General features: G+C 43.1%; 1 long non-coding RNA gene across 1 annotated transcript in view; it reads left to right on the forward strand.

The window, feature by feature from the left end:
- LOC131509182 (uncharacterized) overlaps positions 1-19,727 on the forward strand; it is a 40,127-nt gene extending 20,400 nt beyond the window's left edge. Inside the window, exons 2-3 of the long non-coding RNA XR_009260343.1 lie at positions 11,216-11,444; positions 13,892-19,727. This is a non-coding gene — a long non-coding RNA (uncharacterized LOC131509182). The remainder of the gene's footprint in view (positions 1-11,215; positions 11,445-13,891) is intronic.
- The last annotated feature ends 667 nt before the right edge of the window (positions 19,728-20,394 follow it).

The following is a 20,394-nucleotide window of genomic DNA, read 5'->3' on the forward strand; positions in this document are numbered from 1 at the left end:
AGTTGTTCAAGAGCATGAGCTGGGGCAGCTTGCCAGCTGTGGCACCTTTGAGGAACGGCAAGCGTGGCCCGAGCCCAGGGCTCTCGAAGGGTGCGGGAGACGGACCAGGAGAGGCGCACAGGTGCTAAAGCAGAGCACTCTGCTGCCATCGCTCTCACTCCGGTCAGCCACAATCCAGTGCCCAATCCAGGGCCATTTTCCAGCCCATTATCTTCCTACCCCCTCCCTTCTTTTCAAATCTCCTCTCTTGGGCGGTACCTGGGTGGCTCAGTCGGTTAGGTGTCCAACTTCGGCTCAGATAATGATCTCACGGTTCATGAGTTTGAGCCCAACAACTGCTGTGAGCACAGAGCCCACTTGGATCCTCTGTCCCCCTCACTCTATCCCTCCCCCGCTGTCCCCCTCCCCCAAATAAATAAATAAACTTTAACAAGAAAAAGCCTCTCTTGGGGCACCTGGGTGGCTCAGTCAGTTAAGCATCCAACTCTTGATTTGGGTTCAGGTCATGATCTCACAGTTCGTGAGTTCCAAGCCCGCATCAGGCTCCATGCTGACAGCACAGAGCCTGCTTGGGATTCTCTCTGTTTCTCTGCCCCTCCCCTACTCTCTCTGTCTCTCTCAAAAATAAATATTAACTTAAAAACAATCCTCTCTTGGGGCGCCTGGGTGGCTCGGTCAGTTAAATGCCTGACTATAGCTCAGGTCATGATCTCACGGTTCCTGAGTTTGAGCCCCACATCAGGCTCCTGGCCGTGGAGCCTGCTTTGGATTCTCTCTCTCTCTCTCTCTCTCTTTCTTTCTCTCTCTCTCTCAGAAAATGAATAAAGCATTGAATAAAGAAAAAGAAAAGCAATCCTCTCGATATCACAATGATCACGAAAGCATGACACCACCTTCTCCTGATGTTTCTTCTGCAGTTCTGGCTGCCTTTTCTCACTCTTCTTATTTCTTCCCTCACTTCCTTAAATTCTGACCTTCTCAGGCTACGCTACCTCTGGATATTTTAGAAATCTCTCCTTTCCATCTCTCTTTCTCTTTGCATGTTGGTCTCAGTTTCTCCTACCACAAGATTAGCTTTTTACACGTGTCTGCAATGTGTCTGCAAGAACCCCAGTGTGGCAAACCCCATGGAAAGGCGTTTCCCCCATTCCATCTATTGATGCTGGAGAATGACTCTGATTGGCATTGGTTGCGTCACTTGCCTGCCCTAGGACCCATCACTATGATGATAGTATTATCAGTATAATAGTATGGCAGTATGGCTTATGCTGAGGGAAATGAGGTTCAGTGCTTGGCCCCATCAAAGTCACATGGAATGAGAGAAAGGCAGCTTTCAAAGGCAGTTAGGGCTCCAGCCAGGAGAAGGAAACTACACGGTGTTGATAGAGTTGAATATAAATGATTATTAATGATGACAGAGGCTTAACCACGCAAGGGTAAAGAAAGCCCCCCAAAATACAGGAACAGATGAATGGATGAACAAAATGTGGTATAGACATACTATAGAATATTATTCCACCATAAAAGGAAGGAAATTCTGAAATGCCGTGACATGGATGAACTTTGAAAACAGTATGCTAAGTGAAATAAGAAAGATACAAAGGGACAAATACTGTAGCCCTCACTTACATGAAGTACTTGGGAAGGGCAAGTTCATGGAGACAGAAAATAGAATAGAGGTTACCCGGAGCTGGGGACAGGGAATGGGGACTTACTGTTTAATGGGTATGGAGTTTCAGTTTGGGATGATAGAGAAGTTCTAGAAGTAGATAGTGGTGATGGTTATCCAACATTGTGAGTGTACTTAATGCCACTGAATTATACACTTAAATTTTTTTTCAACGTTTTTTATTTATTTTGGGGACAGAGAGAGACAGAGCATGAACGGGGGAGGGGCAGAGAGAGAGGGAGACACAGAATCGGAAGCAGGCTCCAGGCTCTGAGCCATCAGCCCAGAGCCTGATGCGGGGCTCGAACTCACGGACCGCGAGATCGTGACCTGGCTGAAGTCGGACGCTTAACCGACTGTGCCACCCAGGCGCCCCTGAATTATACACTTAAAAATGATTTAAAAGATAAATTTTATTTATGTAGATTTTACCCCAATTTAAAAAAGTATACAGGCATAGTGGATTTAGTAGCTGGCACTAACCCTAACACTGAAACAGAATACCCACGGAAGAAACCAACCTGGGAAAGGCCTTCCCACCACTGAGATTCAGAACTCGCTGGAGAGACATTCTGTGTCCTTTCTCCCTCACACACAAAGGTACAGTTTAAAGGGGCACAGGTCACTCGAGCTTGGGCTTTGTTGTTGACTTGGATTTGGATCACCGTTACGTCAGTTTGCTTAGGGAACGTGAACAGATCTCCGATTGCCATACATAGCCTCACCCAAGACCACTTGGGCACCGGGAGAAGCAGGTGAAATTGTATCAGTCGGGTGGTAGAAACAAGGTTGAACCGGTCGGGTGTTTGAACGGTGTGAGGGGATGTTCGGAGGCACGTTTGGGGGTACTATTGGAGCATCAGGCACAGAGGCATACTTCAGAAATGGCCATGAGCTCGTGAGTTTTCTTATTTCCATAGTATGTAGAAAAGGATGACAAACCCCACAGAAGGGAAAGTTGTAGAAATAGCTGTCACCCAACCCAGGCAGACCATGACTGCACTGAGTTTCAGTGGACAAGGAATGCAATAATTGTACACTTGCCCTCACAGTTCAGCACCTCCAGGGTTCGTCTCTCCCCTGTCCTCCCGAGATGCTGGAGTTATTGCTCTCTCTCTACCAGCACAAAATCGGCACAAACCATTTTAGGCCCATGTTTGGGTCCCTTTTTTGCCTGTAGGAGAAAGAAAAGAGCATCATGGCCAGGAATGGTCAGGGTAAATCCCGAATTTTCAAAATAGGCTTATATAGCTCATCATCCCTTTTGTCCTGATCATTACTCAGGAAGCACCAAGGAGAGATGACCCCACGCTAGGCATGGCACATTCATTGACTGTGTTAGTCACCTAGAGCCAACATAACAAAATACCACAGGCCGAGTGCCTTAAACGTATAAACCCTGGGTCAAATAAATGCCAATAGACATTCACTTCCTCACCCTTCTGGAGGCTAGAAGCCCACGATCAAGATGCTGGCAAATTCATGCTCTGATAAGAGCCCTCTTCCTGGCTTAGAGGGGACCACCCTCTCACCATGTGCTCACACGGCCTTTGGTATTATCCATGGCCTAGAGTCTCTTCCTCTTCTTATAAGGATACCGGTTCTGTTGGATCAGGGCCCCACACAAATGACCTCATTTAACCTTAATTACCCCTAAAGGCGTATCCCCTAATGCAATCACTTGGGGGTTAGGGTTTCAACCAATGAGTTGGGGGGTGGGGTACACAATTCAGCCCTTAACAGTAACCCAGCTAAGGAGGAGGTGACAGAGATAAACGTAGATGTCTTATAAGTTAAGTTTGGAGGAGACGATTCCACTGCTGGATAATGCCACTTGCCTGCAGGTGGAGAACATGTCAAGTCCATGATAGACCTTGACAAGGGGCCCTTTCTTCGGTGGCCTTTGCATCGTCCACTGTAGGTGGTATGGGAAACTGAAAACAAATGCAGTTTTGTTTCAAGGGCCATAGGGTGCATGTTGGCTATGGAGCTGCTGTAAGTCCTAGTGCCTACAACAGTGCCTGGCACATCACAGGTGCTCAATAAATTTATAGTCACTGGACTTCTTGGCCTATCTAATTCTTTTAAACTCTTTTACTTCTCTTTTATTTTGCTGAGTTTTTGTCATTCCTGCCTTCTGTGTCCTTAATATTTTCAGCAGTGTTGGGTTTGTGGTTTGTTTGTTTTCTCCCTTGGGCTATTTTCTGTTTTCCTTTATTTTCTTTTTCCACTTTTTTCCTGAGCTCATGTTTTGCCCCCTGATGTCTTACCATCTTATCCCTGCACTCTTTCTTCTTAGAGGCAGTCCCATCATTAAGTTTTCTAAATGCCTGACAACTGGTTATAGCTTTTGTCTGCTCTATGGTAGCATTTTCCTGGTAAGGGTTCCACATCTGCCACTTGCTTTTCCTGTCCCTTTCCTATGCATGGAGAGATCCTTTGCCTTTTCCTTTGATGATTCATCTTTGAACAGGTGGAGTTTTTCCTGGACCAACTCTTTTTGGGAGTGTCATGTGGGAGGCTTCAAAACAATGTTCCCTGTTGGCCGGAATTTTCCTGATGACCCAGGGTTTACACGAGTCCGATCAACCTTCACTTCTCAGCTTAGGCAAATCTGGGCAAGTTTGACAACCCACATAAGAAATTGGACCTACGTAAGAAATGCTGGCCTCTGCCAAGGAGACTTGCATGATTTGATTTTCATTTATTTATTCATTTGTTGCCTGAATGATGAGAGAGGAAGCTTATGTCCCAGTGCCTGGGGGCAGAGAGAAGGTAGAAAGACAGTGTCTGCAGTCAGCCTCACAAGGACCAGGTTTGAGCAGTTTGGAGAAGACAGAGCTCTTCTTCGGGCCCTGATGCTCACATCAGAGACCACAGCATGACAGAAAGGGCAAGAGCTTCTCCCCACTCCTGCCAGGAGCAGGGGCCAAGAGGAACACAGCCCTGCTTTGGCATCACGTCAACTGAAACCTTAGGTTACAGAGGACAGAAGCCAGCCCAAACAATGTGTGCAAGCAGCCAGCTTTCCATTCTCTTTCCACCTACTTCCACCTTCTGTGCCCAGTGCCACCATCAACAATAGGACCACCTTCCCCACATCTTGCCCCCCTGGCCACCTCCTGGCTCTGGACCCAAGCTTGGCCTAGAACCTCTTAAGACCCAGTTAGGAGTCTAAATGTCTGGACATCTTAATCAAAGAAGAATCTATTAAAGATTGAAAGATCAAAGGAGGAATTAAATATCAGCTTCTGTATAGATGGGGCCCTCTGGAGTTCCCATGCCTCTCAGGGGCCCTGCCTCAGGTGGCTCAGCTGTAATCAACTTTGGACTTCCCTTCAGATTCAAATTCCCGGAGAGAGAGTTTTATGTGTACCGATAATGTGAGAAAAGAACTAAAATACATCAGCTGCCAAGGATTAATGTCATATTTTTTGCTTTTGCTTTTATAGAAGAAACGCCAGCACAGTATCCTGCTTGAGCCTGTCCTCCCTAGAGATCCGCCTAACCATTTCATTTATTCATTTATTCATTTAAGATCAAAGGAACCAAGGGATAGCAACAGCCAGACTTAATCATCAATAACCCTATACCCTTTACCATGGGTAAAAACCAACCAACCACTCTCTTCACTATCGGTTTCAACTTAAAATATGACACATCTTTGGAAATGTCTGTTTCCTTTTACAATCTTTATATAATCTATGTTACCGGGGTCCATCTTCATTTCGCTGCTGAAAAGATTCTACCTCAACTCAGTCCCATCCATATCCCCTATTGGCATGAGTCGTGTGGAGGTCAGGTGAAATGCTTTCTGAAAACCTGCCTAAAGCCAACTTCACAATCTAAGAGGAATTCTGATGGGGAGAATTTGGAGGGGACTCAATCTGGGGAGGATTCAATTAAATTGATAAAAGGTTTAGAAATTGGACCTACGTAAGAAAAAGGAATTCATGGAAAAGAAAAAGCTATTTCATTACACAGAGAAATTAAAACCTGAAGCAATTACCACTAAGATTTTTGGTTCAGGAAATGAGTATCGATTACCTACTGGGTGCCAAATGATGTATTTCATGCTAATGGTACTAAAATAGGTAAGACCTACGCCCAGCCCTCCAGAGCTCATTGAGCAGTAAAAGTATTTGAATGTTTCTGTAGGAATCATCAGGAACTGGGATCAACAATCTATTATATTTAAATTGCCTTTTTTCCCCCTGATTATAAAAACAATGCATGCTTATTAAAGAGAATTGGGAAACAAAGAAGAAATTAAATTTTTTCCCTGATGCTGCCAGCAGCAATAATCAGTTAATGTTTTTGTAGCTATATATGCTTATAATAAGCACTGACATTGATTAAATGCATTCCATATGTTGGAATCTCATTTCATCATTGGCCCTATGAAGTGGGTACCATCATTTTACTAATGAGGAAACAGGTTTTGAAGTTAATCTGCTCAAATTTTCATGGCTAGGAATTGGCAGAAGTAGAAATAATCCGGGGCGCCTGGGTGGCGCAGTCGGTTAAGCGTCCGACTTCAGCCAGGTCACGATCTCGCGGTCCGTGAGTTCGAGCCCCGCGTCAGGCTCTGGGCTGATGGCTCGGAGCCTGGAGCCTGTTTCCGATTCTGTGTCTCCCTCTCTCTCTGCCCCTCCCCCGTTCATGCTCTGTCTCTCTCTGTCCCAAAAATAAATAAAAAACGTTGAAAAAAAAAAAATTTAAAAAAAAAAAAAAAAAAAAAAGAAATAATCCAAGACTCACCTTGTCTTATTCTCAAGCTCTCAAGCAGCCCAGGGACCAGAAGGATGCACCAGTCAAGCGTTTGTCATCAGAGGGGCAAGGCAATTCTGAATACAGCCCCATGGCTGCAACTCAGATGGAGCTTTCAGGGGACTAATGCCCAGTTCCTAGGAAGAGACAAGGGCTGAACTAGCTGTACTCTCTAAAAATGAAAACAAAGCAAAACAAAGTCTCTTTGGGAACTCTTTAGTAATAATGTAAGGAGCAGAAAAGAATTCTTTGTCACACTCTGGGAGGAGAGCGCCATGAATCGAAATGGCTGTATCTGCAAGTGAAATGCTGCCACCTGGTGGAATTGGTTGTACAGAACATAAGACCGGCTCTGAAACACCCCTGGCAAAAGAAATATTTGGAAAGAAATTTACATGTTGGAGTTCTGCATTAGCGGGTAGGGACAAGAGTTATAACTGCCAATGTCACCCTCAACTCTCCCCATATCCTGATAAGGCTTGAAGAAATTCAGATTATGTATATTTTCCTATAATCATAAAAAAATGGTTTTTTCTTACTTTATTATAATGAAATTACTTCTGATGTTCACACACCTTAAATACTTAGTAGATCTCCTAGGTCATTTTCAGGGGTTGTTTGGTATCTAATGAACAGGGCACAGAGTAAGTGATCAAAAAGTGCCATGTAGGGGTGCCTGGCTGGCTCATTTGGTAGGTAGAGCATGTGACTCTTGATCTAGGGTGTGAATTTGAGCCCCACGTTGGGTAAAACAAAAAAACAGGGGCTCCTGGGTGGCTGGGTCAGTGGAGCATGCAACTCTTGATTTCAGCTCAGATTGTGATCCCAGCGCCATGGGATTGAGCCCTGAGTCAGGCTCTGTGCTGAGCATGGAGCCTGCATAGCATTCTTTCTCTCTCCCTCTGCCCCTCTCCCCTGCTCGCTCTCTCCCTCTCTCTTACTCTAAAATAAAAACATAAAAATAAAACGTTTAAAATTTAAAAAAACAAAACAAGTGCCATCTGTTGGGTTTGTCTGTTTCAGTCTGCCTAGGATGAGAGGCCCTCAATCATTACGGTACTAAAAGCAGCAAAACACCCTCCAGCCCAAGCACCCGTTTGTATTGACTACCTGACTCACTTGTCCTTTTATTCCCTTTTCTAACATAATTTGGAAGGTTATGATCATTGTTGTACATCTCTGTTCACTAGACAAAATAAGTTTGAAATAAAGAGATGTATGTCCAAACCCAAAAAGTTTTGGCTCTCTTGATCCTCTGGCAAAGACAGATGAAGGGGAGCCTGGGTGACTCAGTAGGTTGAGCATCAGACTCTTGATCTCCGCTAAGGTCAGGATCTTGGGGTCGTGAGTTCAAGCTCCGTATCAGGCTCCGCACTGGGCGAAGCCTACTTAAAAAAAGACAGATGAAGAGTCCTGTGCAGGATGTTTATGGGGCTAGATATATGCCATTGAACACGAGCACTTAATCTCCAGTTCAGGGCCATACTTCTAGGAGTCTACATGCCCCCTGGAATAGTCGGCAAATGGGATTTGTCTGAAAATGTTACCGTTAGGAATTATTATGAAAATTATTAGCTTTAAATAAATAAGTGATGATGCTGATCAGGGAGACTTTCATCCTTCTCTCCTATAGACCTTCAGACCAAGCTAAAGCTAACTAGAGTCTGTGTAAAAGGGCCCTGGGCAACAATAAGGGGGCCCCCCTGAGTTTGACTCTGCCCATAAAAGCTTGGTGGCTTTGGGTATTTAATGGCCCAGCTTCTCATTTTCCTTATCTGAGTAGTAAAAGCATTTGATGGTATAATGTTTAAGCTCTTTTGCATTATTAAAATTCAGTGATTTAGGAGAATGGCTTTCAAACTTTTTTAGCTTTAAACCCCCTCCTAGGTTTCTGAAGATTCCCTTGGGCCACTCCAACCATTTGATTTAAATTTGAAAGCCCTAGGGGCTCCAAGGAGCTCAGTTTGAAAATTACTGTCTCTGTATAATCATGTGAATCATTGAATTGATATGTGAAAAGGTAACTAATAGCCTTAAAGAGGATTTTGCCAGAAAGTTGTGTTTAAAATGAACTTGGATGACCTAGTAAGATTTCCTGTTGATTTAAATTAAATCTAAAATTAGGAGCCCCTGTGTCTTTCCTTTCCAACTGAATTTCTGATTGATAAGCAGTTAGCAGACACCTCTCATTTAGCATTTTTCATTTTTTTGCTTTCCAAACTCCCATATATCTAATGAAAAAAAACCACTTAAGGATTATTGGGTTTAAATGAAGTCCTAGAAAAAGCAAATTTAATCTACACTGGAAAATCAGAAGAATGGTGGTTGCCTCTGGGAGAAAGGGGTGAGGGTGAGGATTTTCTGGGAAAGAATCAACATTTGGGGGTGATTTGGGGGTTATACATTTGTCAAAACTTAGTGGATATGCACTTAAGATTTTTTTTCATTTCATTGAATTTAAATTTCACATTTAAAAAAATGGAATACAATGGAATATTATTCAGCCTTAAAAAGAAAGAAAGTCCCGTCACTTGCTATAATGAGAATGAGCCTTAAGGACATCATGCCAAGTGAAATAAGCCAGTCTCAAAAAATGTCTTGTTCTGACGTAGCCTTATGGCATCTGCTCAGGGCAAACCAAACATCTCTGATTTCTGCAACCTGGTGCTTAACCTAGCAACCTTATCTAGGTGAGGACAGCTACATAGGTCAGGATCTGGCAGGAAAGTGACTCACTCAAACAAGGTAACTGAGGAGAATTTAACGAAAGGACCATTTATAGAAGTGTGAACAGGGGCGCCTGGGTGGCTCAGTCGGTTAAGCGGCCGACTTTAGCTCAGGTCATGATCTCGCAGTCCGTGAGTTCGAGCCCTGCGTCGGGCTATGTGCTGACAGCTCAGAGCCTGGAGCCTGTTTCAGATTCTGTGTCTCCCTCTCTCTGACCCTCCCCCATTCATGCTCTGTCTCTCTCTGTCTCAAAAATAAACAAACGTTAAAAAAAAATTAAAAAAAAAAGTGAACAGGTTCAGGGTATGGCTTCCCTCCACCTGGACCCCACCAAGGTGACCCCCTTTATGTAGGCTTATGCCCCTTTATGTAGGCTTATGTCTCCCTACTCCTCTCCAGTTCAGGTGACCCATCTTTAGTCCCTCTGGGGGTGGAGCTTGAGCTATGCCAATGGTTCAGAGTCCCAGCTAGCAATAAACTCACCTGGGGAACCTTTGAAATACATCAGTGTCTGGGCCTCACCCCTAGAAGTTCTAATTTAATGGGTCTCGGGTGAAGCTTGGTGCTATTGGCATTGTTCCTATTTAAAAATTCTCAAGTGAGAGGTGCCTGTGTGGCTCAGTCAGTTCAGTGTCTGACTCTTGATCTCAGCTCAGGTCTTGATCTCAGGGGTCATGGCTTCAAGCCTCATGCTGGGCATGAAGCCTACTTTAAAAAAAAAACAAAAAAAAAACCCACTAAACTAAACTAAAAGCTCGCAGGTGACTCCAGCAGGCCCAGATCAATTATTTCAGACTCTGAAGGGTGTAGGACTGGGTACTTTTTCGATGTTCCCCAGGACAGCCCGAGCCAAGAAGTTCTGTCCTGTTTTCTATCAAAATCCGTTGTTTTAGCATAAACTTGGGGATCTGCTGTCCTCAGACCTTCCTCTCAAAGTGAATGTCAGAATAATTAATTTGGAATAATTCAGAGTAAAATAATTCCATTTAATTCATTAGCGTCGATTAATTTCACACTAATAACCCTACTCTGGTTTTGTCAGCATCTCCGGCTAGACCAGAGCCACTAACAAGGGAATAGAGAAAAGCAACATCTGTATTTCAGAGCAGCATTATTCACAGTAACCAAAAGGTGAAAACAACCTAAGCGTCTGCTGACAGGTGAATGGATAAGCAGAATGTGATGTGTACATTGATAGAATACTACTCAGCCTTAAAAAGGAAGGAAATTCTGACGCATGCTACAACATGGATGAACTTTGAGGAAAGCATGCTAAGTGAAGAAAGCCAACCACAAAAGGACACATGCTATACGACTCCACAATTACACGAGGGACTCAGGGTAGCCAAATTCATAGGGACAGAAAGTAGGCTGGGGGGAGGAGAGAGTGGGGAATTGTTCAATGGCTGTTCAATTGTTCAATGGCTTTTGTAAGACGAAAAGGGTTCTGAAGGTTAGTCGCACAACAACATGTTGAACACCACTGGGGGCGCCTGAGTGGCTCAGTTGGTTAAGTGTCCAACTTTGGCTCAGGCCGTGATCTCACAGTTCATGAGTTTGAGCCCCACATGAGGCTCTGTGCTGACAGCTCAGAGCCTGGAGCCTGCTTCGGACTCTGTGTCTCCCTCTCTCTCTGCCCTTCCCCCGCTCGCACTCTGTCTCTGTCTCTCGAAAATAATAAGTAAACATTAAAAGATAATAATAAATTAAAAAACAGATCACTGAACTGTACACTTAAAAATGGTTAGGATGGTAAATTTTATTTGTACGTTAACCACAGTTTAAAAACATTTTTAAAGCAGGAATATTTAAATAAAATAGTTCAAAGTATACCTTTGTACACACATTTGACAAGAAAAAGTCCCCCCTCAGCCTTCCTCCTGCCCCAGCCCTGGGGGCTTGCTGTAGATACTGGGAGAGCAAATCTTATCATCTTCCTTTCTTCTTAATCTGGCCTGGTGGGAAGACCCCACTGGGCCTAAGAACGTGAACTAACTGGAAAAGAAAAACTTGGCAGGCTCCTGCTGATTCTCCGTGTGGTCAGTGCAGGTGCCCAGAGTGAGGGGCTCAGCTGTCCAGAAGGAAGCCAGCAAGGACTCCGTTACAGTTGGGACAACCTGGGGCGGGGCCCCACAGAGGAAGAAGAGAGCGGTGGAAGTAAAACTTCTCTGCCGAGTAAGGTAGAAGGAAGAGGATGTGATTTCCATTTATACTGCTCTAAGAGAATGTTCTTCGTTGACATGGATCCCCACTGTGCTCTCTGAGGAGTGTCTATCATGTGAGCTGCTTTGTGGGCTTCTGTCCAAGAGTCACCCTCCGGGGAGCTGGAGAATCACAGGGGAAAGGCAGAAGGTGACATCACCTTGCCCTGGGGGAGAGACCTCGCAGTCTGGGAAATGGGGAGCAATGCCCATTGGGCTCCTCTGTAGCAGCTCTTTGGTGACAGGATTCTAATGTAATGCCTGAAGTTCCAAAACCTCCCACAAAAGACCACCAGAGTCGTAAGTCAAAGCCAAGCGGCAAGGGTCGTTTATTGCAGGTTCGAACCTGGTCCTCTGCGCACTCGTCGCCGGTGACACAAGAGGCCACGATTAGGGTTGGTATAGCGTTTTTATAGACAGAGACAAATAGCACAGGGGAGGTTTTTACTTGTGGTGGGAGGAAGAAAGTGGGAAGGGGGTAGGTGAGGAATGTGCTAAGCAAGCAGGTTTACAGAAGCGAGAAATGCCGGTTAGTTTGTATACAATCACTCATTCCATTACATATCAGACTACATTTAGGAAGTTTTACAGCCCATTCTACAGCGGGTTACAATCAGGAAAGGTCTCACAATGCTCATAGCAAACAGCAAGCAAAACAGACTTCTCAGCAATTGTATTTCTTATCAAAGATCCATAATAAGCAGAAAAGAGAACCTAGCTTTAAACTAAGGCGGGGCTGTCATTTGGATTCAAAACTGTTCCTTTCACTAAACAAAACCCACACTCAAGGAAAGGGATTTCTGGGGTTTACTGTGTTCCACTGCGCTGTTCAGGGTAGAGGTACAGATCCCAGGCTGTGTATGCTTCCCTGTACAGCCTACAGAATCCAAGAGGAGGGTTAAATTTAAGAAACCCAAAGTGAGGCGAGAACTCATTATGCCCACAAGAGGACTCTTAGACGGTATTTAACATTTTCTCCTTTTGACTCCGGGAACCATATTTAGCATCCAGTTTTAAGAAACGTTTTCTGCTGTGAAAATCAACAAAGATCAACCAAATGAGATCATTTATTCAGGGTTTGCTGTAGCAAAGGAGTCAGCCACCAATACACATTTTGGCAGAGTCTCAGAAGCAGGCAGAGGAGTGGAAAAGCTTCACCATGGAAAGAAGGGAAGGCTGTGGCCTTGCCCTGATTGGAGGCTGTTGGCGTGTGTAAACTGTAGGCTGGCCAACTAGAAGCGGGGTATTGTACGGGGTTGATGAAGAGTGCATATTTCCTTTCTCTGGAAAAAATAGGGGCAAGAGTTAGGGAGACGGTCAGTTATTAATAAAGGACTGACCATTTGGGTCTGACTGTTACAGGAGTTATTGCTTGACTTCCTGGACTGATGGGTAGAGATGGAGGTCCAACTTCCTACACTTCTGACTAACAGAGAGTAGATCGGCTCCTGTGGTTGCTTCAGAGTGTAGGCTAGAGTTCAGTTTGTATATGTGGTCTGGTCATTGTCCATTTGTGTAATTAGTGTCTCACTACCAAACCTTGAAGTGTTTCAGGCTGAAAGTCTAGAGAGGGTGGATTGAAGGAGTACAAAAAGATGCGCATCCAAGGGAAGGTCAGCTTTCTTTGCTCCCCCTCTGCTCAGGCCTGTGTGGCAATAGCAATGTCAGATCAAGGGGGACAATGGTCCAGAAGTTCCAGATGTGGCCACTGAAAGGGCGGGCCTACGCCGGCCGACTCCATCTTGTTCTGTGTCCTTCACCTTGACCACACCTCCTCCCCTTGAGTAACCCCCCCCCCCCACCTGCCTAACAGGACTCGGACCCTTCCCCAGCCAATCGGCTGAGGCCATAGCCATTACCTCACCAACTGCCCCTAGGCCCCAATAAAACCTTTGTCCTGTTGAAGCTCTCTCTCCCTGGTATCTCACCACCGCGTAGGTGCAGGTAGGGGATTGAGCTCGAGCTAACTCGAATAAAGGCTCTTTTGCTTTTGCATCGGACTCGGCTCCCTGGTGGTATTTGGGGATCATGAATTCTGGGCATAACAGCCACTACCAAAGCTGAAAATGAGGAGAGGCAGATAACAACAGGGAAGCCAGTGCCGCAGTATGGATCCGCTCAGGAGTCACAGTGAGAACCCTTTTTCCAAATATTTAAGAGGAAGGTTATCTTGATGGCTGAAGGAAGCACTCCAGTTACGCTGTGTAAGAGCACAGCACTTTGATGAAATCCCCAATATCCCTGAGTATTTATTTCAGAAGTAGAGTTTGCCTTGAAAATGATGTCAGTCAACATGTCCTAGCATCACATTTGTAAACAGCTTCTTTGCTGCCCTTCCCCTACCATCAGTTTTAACTAGAAATCTTTAAAATTGTCTCTGAGAATCATTCTCCCCCACCTGAGCCCATAGCTTTGGTTTATGATTCTCCTATGGCTTTTAAATTGCTGTATAGTTTATTGTATTCATACTGACTTCTCTTAACCTCCAAAAGACTGTGGGCTGTCTTTGTTTTATCACCTGCAGGGCAGGTACTGGCATTGAAACAACACTGGCTGATCTGCATCTCTGTGAAGGGTGACACATTCGTTCTCCCCAGTACTTACTGAGAAGAGCTTTCCTGCCAAAGCAGAAGATAGGTGCTGGAGGACACAAAGATGTGGCTGTGACTGCCTGCTGGCCTCAGGGTATGAGAAAAGTGGCCGAGTAAATACATACATACATTTACATACAAAGTAAAGGAATGGAAGTAAGTACAAAGTGCCTTGGGAACACAAATAAGGAAGTAACTTGCTTTGACTGGCAAATCTGGCTTCACCAAAGAGGTTAAGTTTTGAAGGATGAAAGGAGGTTTGCAGGGAAGGAGTAAAACATCCAGGCAGAGGGAATGTGACAGAATGCACAGTAGCCCAGGTGATGGCATCTAGGGGAGGGCAGGTGGGTGGAGGAGGGCTGGTGGAGAGGCAGCTGCCACTGTCCACGGGGACCAGATTATGAAAAGCCTTGTTTGCCATTTTTATAAGGCATTTGGATTTCATTCTAGTCGCAACATGGAGTCTACACAGGCTGCTAAGCACAGGAATGTCAAACATCTGTGTTGTATTATAATTTTGGCATCGATGTGGCAGATGGATGGGGACGCCCGGTTTAAGAGACCACAGATTGTAAGGACCTGAACTAGACAAATGGTGGGGGTCGTGAGTTGGGAGGGAGAGAATGGGCTTAAGAGGTATTAAGAAAGAGTTAGTGGGACTTGGGAACCTCATATGTCAGGAGGGAGTGAAACAGAAGAATTTGGGGGTGCTAGGCTTTTAGCTTAGACAACTGGATTTGTGGTAAGGAATTATAATTGACGGGTTTAGTCCTGGGTAATGATGGAAATGCCCAAGGAAGGGCACAAGGGGCCATTACACAGAGGAGAGCACACCATATACACTCCATAGACAAAATCACAAGGTTTCTCCAAAAATCTGTAAATCACTGAAAGTCCCTTCTGCTTCCCTGGGGCAAACCACTCTCCTTGGTGGTTTTCAGGAAGTCAGCTTGCCAAAAGACAAAAGGGAAGTCTCACTGTTTCACACACTGTGTGGCGTTTGCATTTATAATCCTTGCCCTGCCTTTATTCTACCACAGTCTGTGCTTGATTGGTCTTCCGCATATATGAGTAAATATCAGCTGTGATAAATGTCTCAAAATTGTTCTTCGGTAGTTATTTCTGGACTCTCCCTCGAGATCAGCGCACCTTAGTTCCCTCATTGGAGCTTATATGTGGCATCTCTTCTGGACACCTTGAATTCTGAATCGTCTTCCCTCGGCCCCTCTGGTGGGACTCTTTCAATGGCCATTAAGATTTGTGACTCGGGGCACCTGAGTGGCTCAGTCAGTTGGCTGTTGATTTTGGCTCAGGTCATGATCTCACGGTTTGTCGGTTTGAGCCCCACATCAGGTTCTTTGCTGACAGCCTGCTTGGGATTCTCTCTCCCTCTCTCCCTTTCCCTCTCTCTTTCAAAAATAAATAAACTTAAAAAAAAAAAATCTGTTTCTCTTGCATGCTGAAACTGGGTCCTGAAGAGTTTTGTCTCAACAGCAGCTGCTTTTTTTTTTTTTTTCCATTGGTGGACAAAAAGGTGGTTGTTAGGCCTTGATTATCTGATCTCTGTTAAGTGGCAAAGACTGGGAGCTTAGTGTCCCTGTCTTTTTTTTTGTTCCTGCTTTTCTTGAAGCTTCTACTATTTGGGAAGCCGATATGTATGCCTTGAGATCACAATACAATGATTTAATCAGGAACTTGCCACCCTCAACTGTAACGTTGAAAATTGTTATGTCGGGGCACCTGGGTGGCTCAGTCGGTTAAGCGTCCAACTTCAGCTCAGATCATGATCTCACAGTTCGTGAGTTCAAGCCCCACGTCGGGCTCTGTGCTGACAGCTCAGAGCCTGGAGCCTGCTTCCGATTCTGCGTCTCCCTCTCTCTCTGACCCTCCCCTGCTCATGCTCTGTCTCTCTCTGTCTCAAAAATAAATAAAACATTAAAAAAAAAAAAAAGAAAATTGTTATGTCATATCTAACAGTGCTGATTTATTGTATTTTTCAAGTATTGATAGAATCCTTTGTGTTCTTTGTCCTATGCTCTATATTTACCTTTGCCAGTTCTCTGAGGATTTATAAGTGAAAAAAGCCTTGCCTCTCCTTGCAAAGGAAGGAAGTACTAAGAAAATATTTTCTCTTTTAAGCAGTTTGTTAATAATTATATTTCTTTTGTATTTGTGGAAATCTTTTTTTTTTAATTAGGCTTCATACCCAGCCTAGAGCCCAACACAGAGCTTGAATTCATGACCCCGAGATCAAGACCTGAGCTGAGATCCAGAGATCAGGAGTTGGACGCTTAACCACCTGAGCCACCCAGGGGCCCCATAATTGTGGAAATCTTTTTAAGCAGCTTTATTGAGAGGTAATCCACATATAATGAAATTCATTCATTTAAAGCATAAAATATCGTAGGTTTTAGTATAGCCATGGAATTGTGCAGTTATGACAATTTTTGAACGTGTTGATCACCCCAGAGAAAACCCAGACTCATTTGCAGCCAGTCCCTTTTTTCCCCAGTAGCTGTGCCCCCACCCCCACCCCCAAGTCCTAGGCAACCGTTACTTTCTCTATAGAGAGATTTGCCTATTCTGGACATTTCATATAAATGGAATCATATAATATGTGGTATTTCGTGCCTGACTTCTTTCACTTAACAATGTTTTCAGGGTTCATTCATACTGTAACACCTATCAGTACTTTATTTCTTTTTATAACCAAATGGTGTTCGATTGTATGGATATACCACATTTTGTTTATTCATTCATCAGTTGCTACACATTTGGGTGGTTTCCACATTGGGGCTGTCATGAATAATGATGCCATAAACATTTGTATACAAACTTTTGTGTGGACATATGTTTTCATTTCTCTTGGGAAGATGCCAAGGAGTGAAATTGCTGGGTCATGTGGTTAATTAACTCTGTTTAACTTTTTTGACGAACTGCCAGACTGTTTTCCAAAGTGGCTGACAATTCGCATTTCCATCTGCAATACATGAGGGTTCCGATTTCTGCATATCCTTCCCAACACCTATTACTGTCTTTTTTGGTTATAATATCCAAGTGGTATGAAGTGATATCTCATTGTATTTGACATTTCTCTGATGACTATCTATGTTGATCAGGCATATGATTAGCAAGCAGTTTCTCCCATTCTGTTGTAAGGGTTAAATTGTAGTGTAGGGCTAACGCTTAGCTTGAAAAATAACAGCTTTGCTCTGACACTGAAGGTTAAGAGATAACAGCCTTGCTTTACTCTTGTAAATTACGCTTCATGCTCTTGTAAATTAGGCTTCACCAATTAAGGAAACAAAAGTTCAAAGAAAAGAGCATCAGAGGCAGGGTCAAGGAGATCCACTGGTTGCAACTTAACGGCAGAAAGTCTAAAATAATCACCCCATCCGGGAACTGTTTCTAACTCATCTGGGAACTATTTCTTTGTTCTGTCCCCAGTTGATAATAAAACAATGTGATCAGCTATAAAAACTCTGTACCCCGGCTGTTCGGGGGCCACACTCTTATCAAGAATGTTGGTCCCGATCGGTTCGCCTTGCCTCTCATTGTAATAAACTTTGTTGTGGCTGTCACCAGTGCCCGTAGCATTCTGTTTCAGGAGTCGTGTGGATGCAACACTGTGGATTTTCTTCTCACTTTTCACTGATGGTGCCCTTTGAAACACAGAAGTTTTTAGTTTTGATGCAATCCATTTATTATTTTTTTCGTTTTCACTTGTGTGTTGGATGTCACATTTCACAAGACTTTGCCTACCCCAAGGTAATACAGACTTACTCCTATGTTTCTAAGAATTTTATAGTTTTAGGCCTTATGTTTAGGTATATGACCATTTTGAAGTGTTTTTTGTGTATGATATGAGAAAAGAGTCCAACTTCATTCTTTTGCATGTGGATATCAAGTCCCAGCACCATTTGCTGAAAAGCCTGTTCTTTTCCTCCCTGAATTATCTTGTACCCTTGTTGAAAATCAATTAACTATAAATGCAAGGGTTTGTTTCCAGACTCTCAATTTATTGAACTATATGTTTTCCTTTATGCCACGACCACACCATCTTACTGCTTTGTAGTAAGTTCTGAAGTTAGGACACGTGAATCTTCCAATTTTATTCTTTTTTTTTTTTTCCAAATTGTTTTGGCCACTCACACCAGCATTCCAGAAGTTCCATCAGACAGCTTTCTTTTTGTTGTTAATTATTGGAAATTAATTAGCCACAAGATTTTCTTGTCATTTGTGAACACCATAGGCTATATCTAATTCAAACAGGCATACCTTCTATCAAAGGAGAGGGAAATGTATACAAAGAAAAAAGAAACAATGGAAACTGGTTTTTCGTGACTTGAAAAATAAAGAACTCTAATTGATAGCAAATTAAATATATCTGAATGTGTGTTTGGGGAATGGAGATGGAGTAGGAATGATTGCTTCTGGCTTGTCAGACTTCATGACATCCTGAGAAATCATAAAGATTCTGCGTACAAGGCTTTTTCTTTTTCCATTCTCTACTAAAAGAAATAGGGAAGTTCAGTAGAAATATATCCAAATGAGCAGTGTCAAGATAGAAGGGAAGTCTTTTGAGCCAACAGCAAAGTGTTAATCTTAAAGCTGAACCCTTAGTTCAACTCAATCTAACTCAGCAAGTATAGAGAAAATAGCATCTAATAAAGTAGAGAGAAATGCATCTCTAAACTCCTCCATAGTGTTACCTAGCTTTCCTAACAATCTGATAAGGTATTATCAATGTATGGGTATGTGATGGTTCATCACGTATCAGTTTACAGGGTATTTGGGGATGAAATTAATATTTAAATCTGGATTACTCTCCCAAATGTGGGTGGGCCTTTTGCATTCAGTTTAAGAACTGAATAGGACAAAAACACCAGCCTCCCTGAGCAAGAAGGAATTCACCTACAGACTGTCTTTGGATTTCACCTGCACATCGACTCTCCTGGGTCTCAAGCCTTCTGGTCCACACTGAAGATCTGGACTTGCCAACCTCCATAATATTGTAAGCCAATTCCTTATAATAAGTCTCTGTCTATATGTATGCATCCCATTGGTTTGTTTCTCTGGAGAACTCTAATGAATACAGGGTATAAATAATTTCTAAACAAATGGATTGGTGTATTTTTGCCTGCCTCCAGAGAGAATTTATAAATTTCATTATAAAACACCTTAAAATTGAAGATGCTTCTATTTTGACTGACTTATAGAAACTAATAATCTTTTTTTATTGAAGTATAATCAATATACCATGTTATATTAGTTTCAGGTATGCAATATAATGATTCAGCAATTCTGTACATTACTCATTGTTCATCACTTGATAATTATGCTCTTAATCCCCTTTATCTAGTTCTCCCATCTCCCCGCCAACCTCCCCTCTAGCAATCATCAGTTTGTTCTCTGTATTTAACAGCCTGGTTTTTTGTTTGTCTTTTTTTTCTTTGTTTTGTTTCATAAGTTCTACATGTGAGAAGCATATGGTATTTACCTTTCTCTGTCTGACCTATTTCACTTAGCAAAATACCCTTCAGATCTATCCATATTTTTGCAAATGGCAAGATGTCGTTCTTTTTTATGGCTGAGTAATATATCATTGTGTATATATACCACATCTTTGTCTGTTCACCTATTGGACACTTGGGTTGCTTCCATATCATGACTGTTGTAAATGCTGCAGTAAACATAGAGGTGCATATATCTTTTCAAATTAGTATTTCGATTTTCTCTGAATAAATATCCAGTAGTGGAATTACTGCATCATACGGTAATTCCATTTTTAATTTTTTGAGGAACCTCCATACTGTTTTCCACAGTGGCCGCACCAACTTACAGTCCCAGCAACAGTGTGAGAGGGTTCCTTTTTCTCTACATCCTCACCAATGCTTGTTATCTCTTGTCCTTTTTATTCTAGCCATTCTGACAGGTGTGAGGTGATACCTCATTGAAGTTTTGATTTATATTTCCCTGGTGATCAGTGATGTTGAGCATCTTTTCATGGGTCTGCTGCCTATTTGTATGTCTTCTTTGTACGTCTATTTAGAGCCTCTTCCCATTTTTATATCAGATTATTTTCTTGGTGGTAAATTTATAAGTTGTTTATGTATTTTGGATATTAACCCCTTATTGGATATCTCATTTGCAAATGTCTTCTCCCATTCAGTAGGTTGCCTTCTTATTTGTTGATGGTTTCCTGTGCTGTGCAAAAGCTTCTTATTGTGGTGTAGTGCCAATAGTTTAATTTTGCTTTTGTTTCCCTTGCCTGAGGAGACATAACCAGAAAAATGTGTCTATAGCCAATGTCAGAGAAATTACTGCCTATATTTTCTTGTAGGAGTTTTATGGGATTCCTTGTAGCATTTAGGTCTTTAATCCATTTTGAGTTTATCTTTGTTTATGGTATAAGGAAGTGCTCCAGTTTCATTAT

Source organism: Neofelis nebulosa, chromosome 4 (genome assembly GCF_028018385.1).
Source record: "Neofelis nebulosa isolate mNeoNeb1 chromosome 4, mNeoNeb1.pri, whole genome shotgun sequence".
NCBI classification, from domain to species: domain Eukaryota; kingdom Metazoa; phylum Chordata; class Mammalia; order Carnivora; family Felidae; genus Neofelis; species Neofelis nebulosa.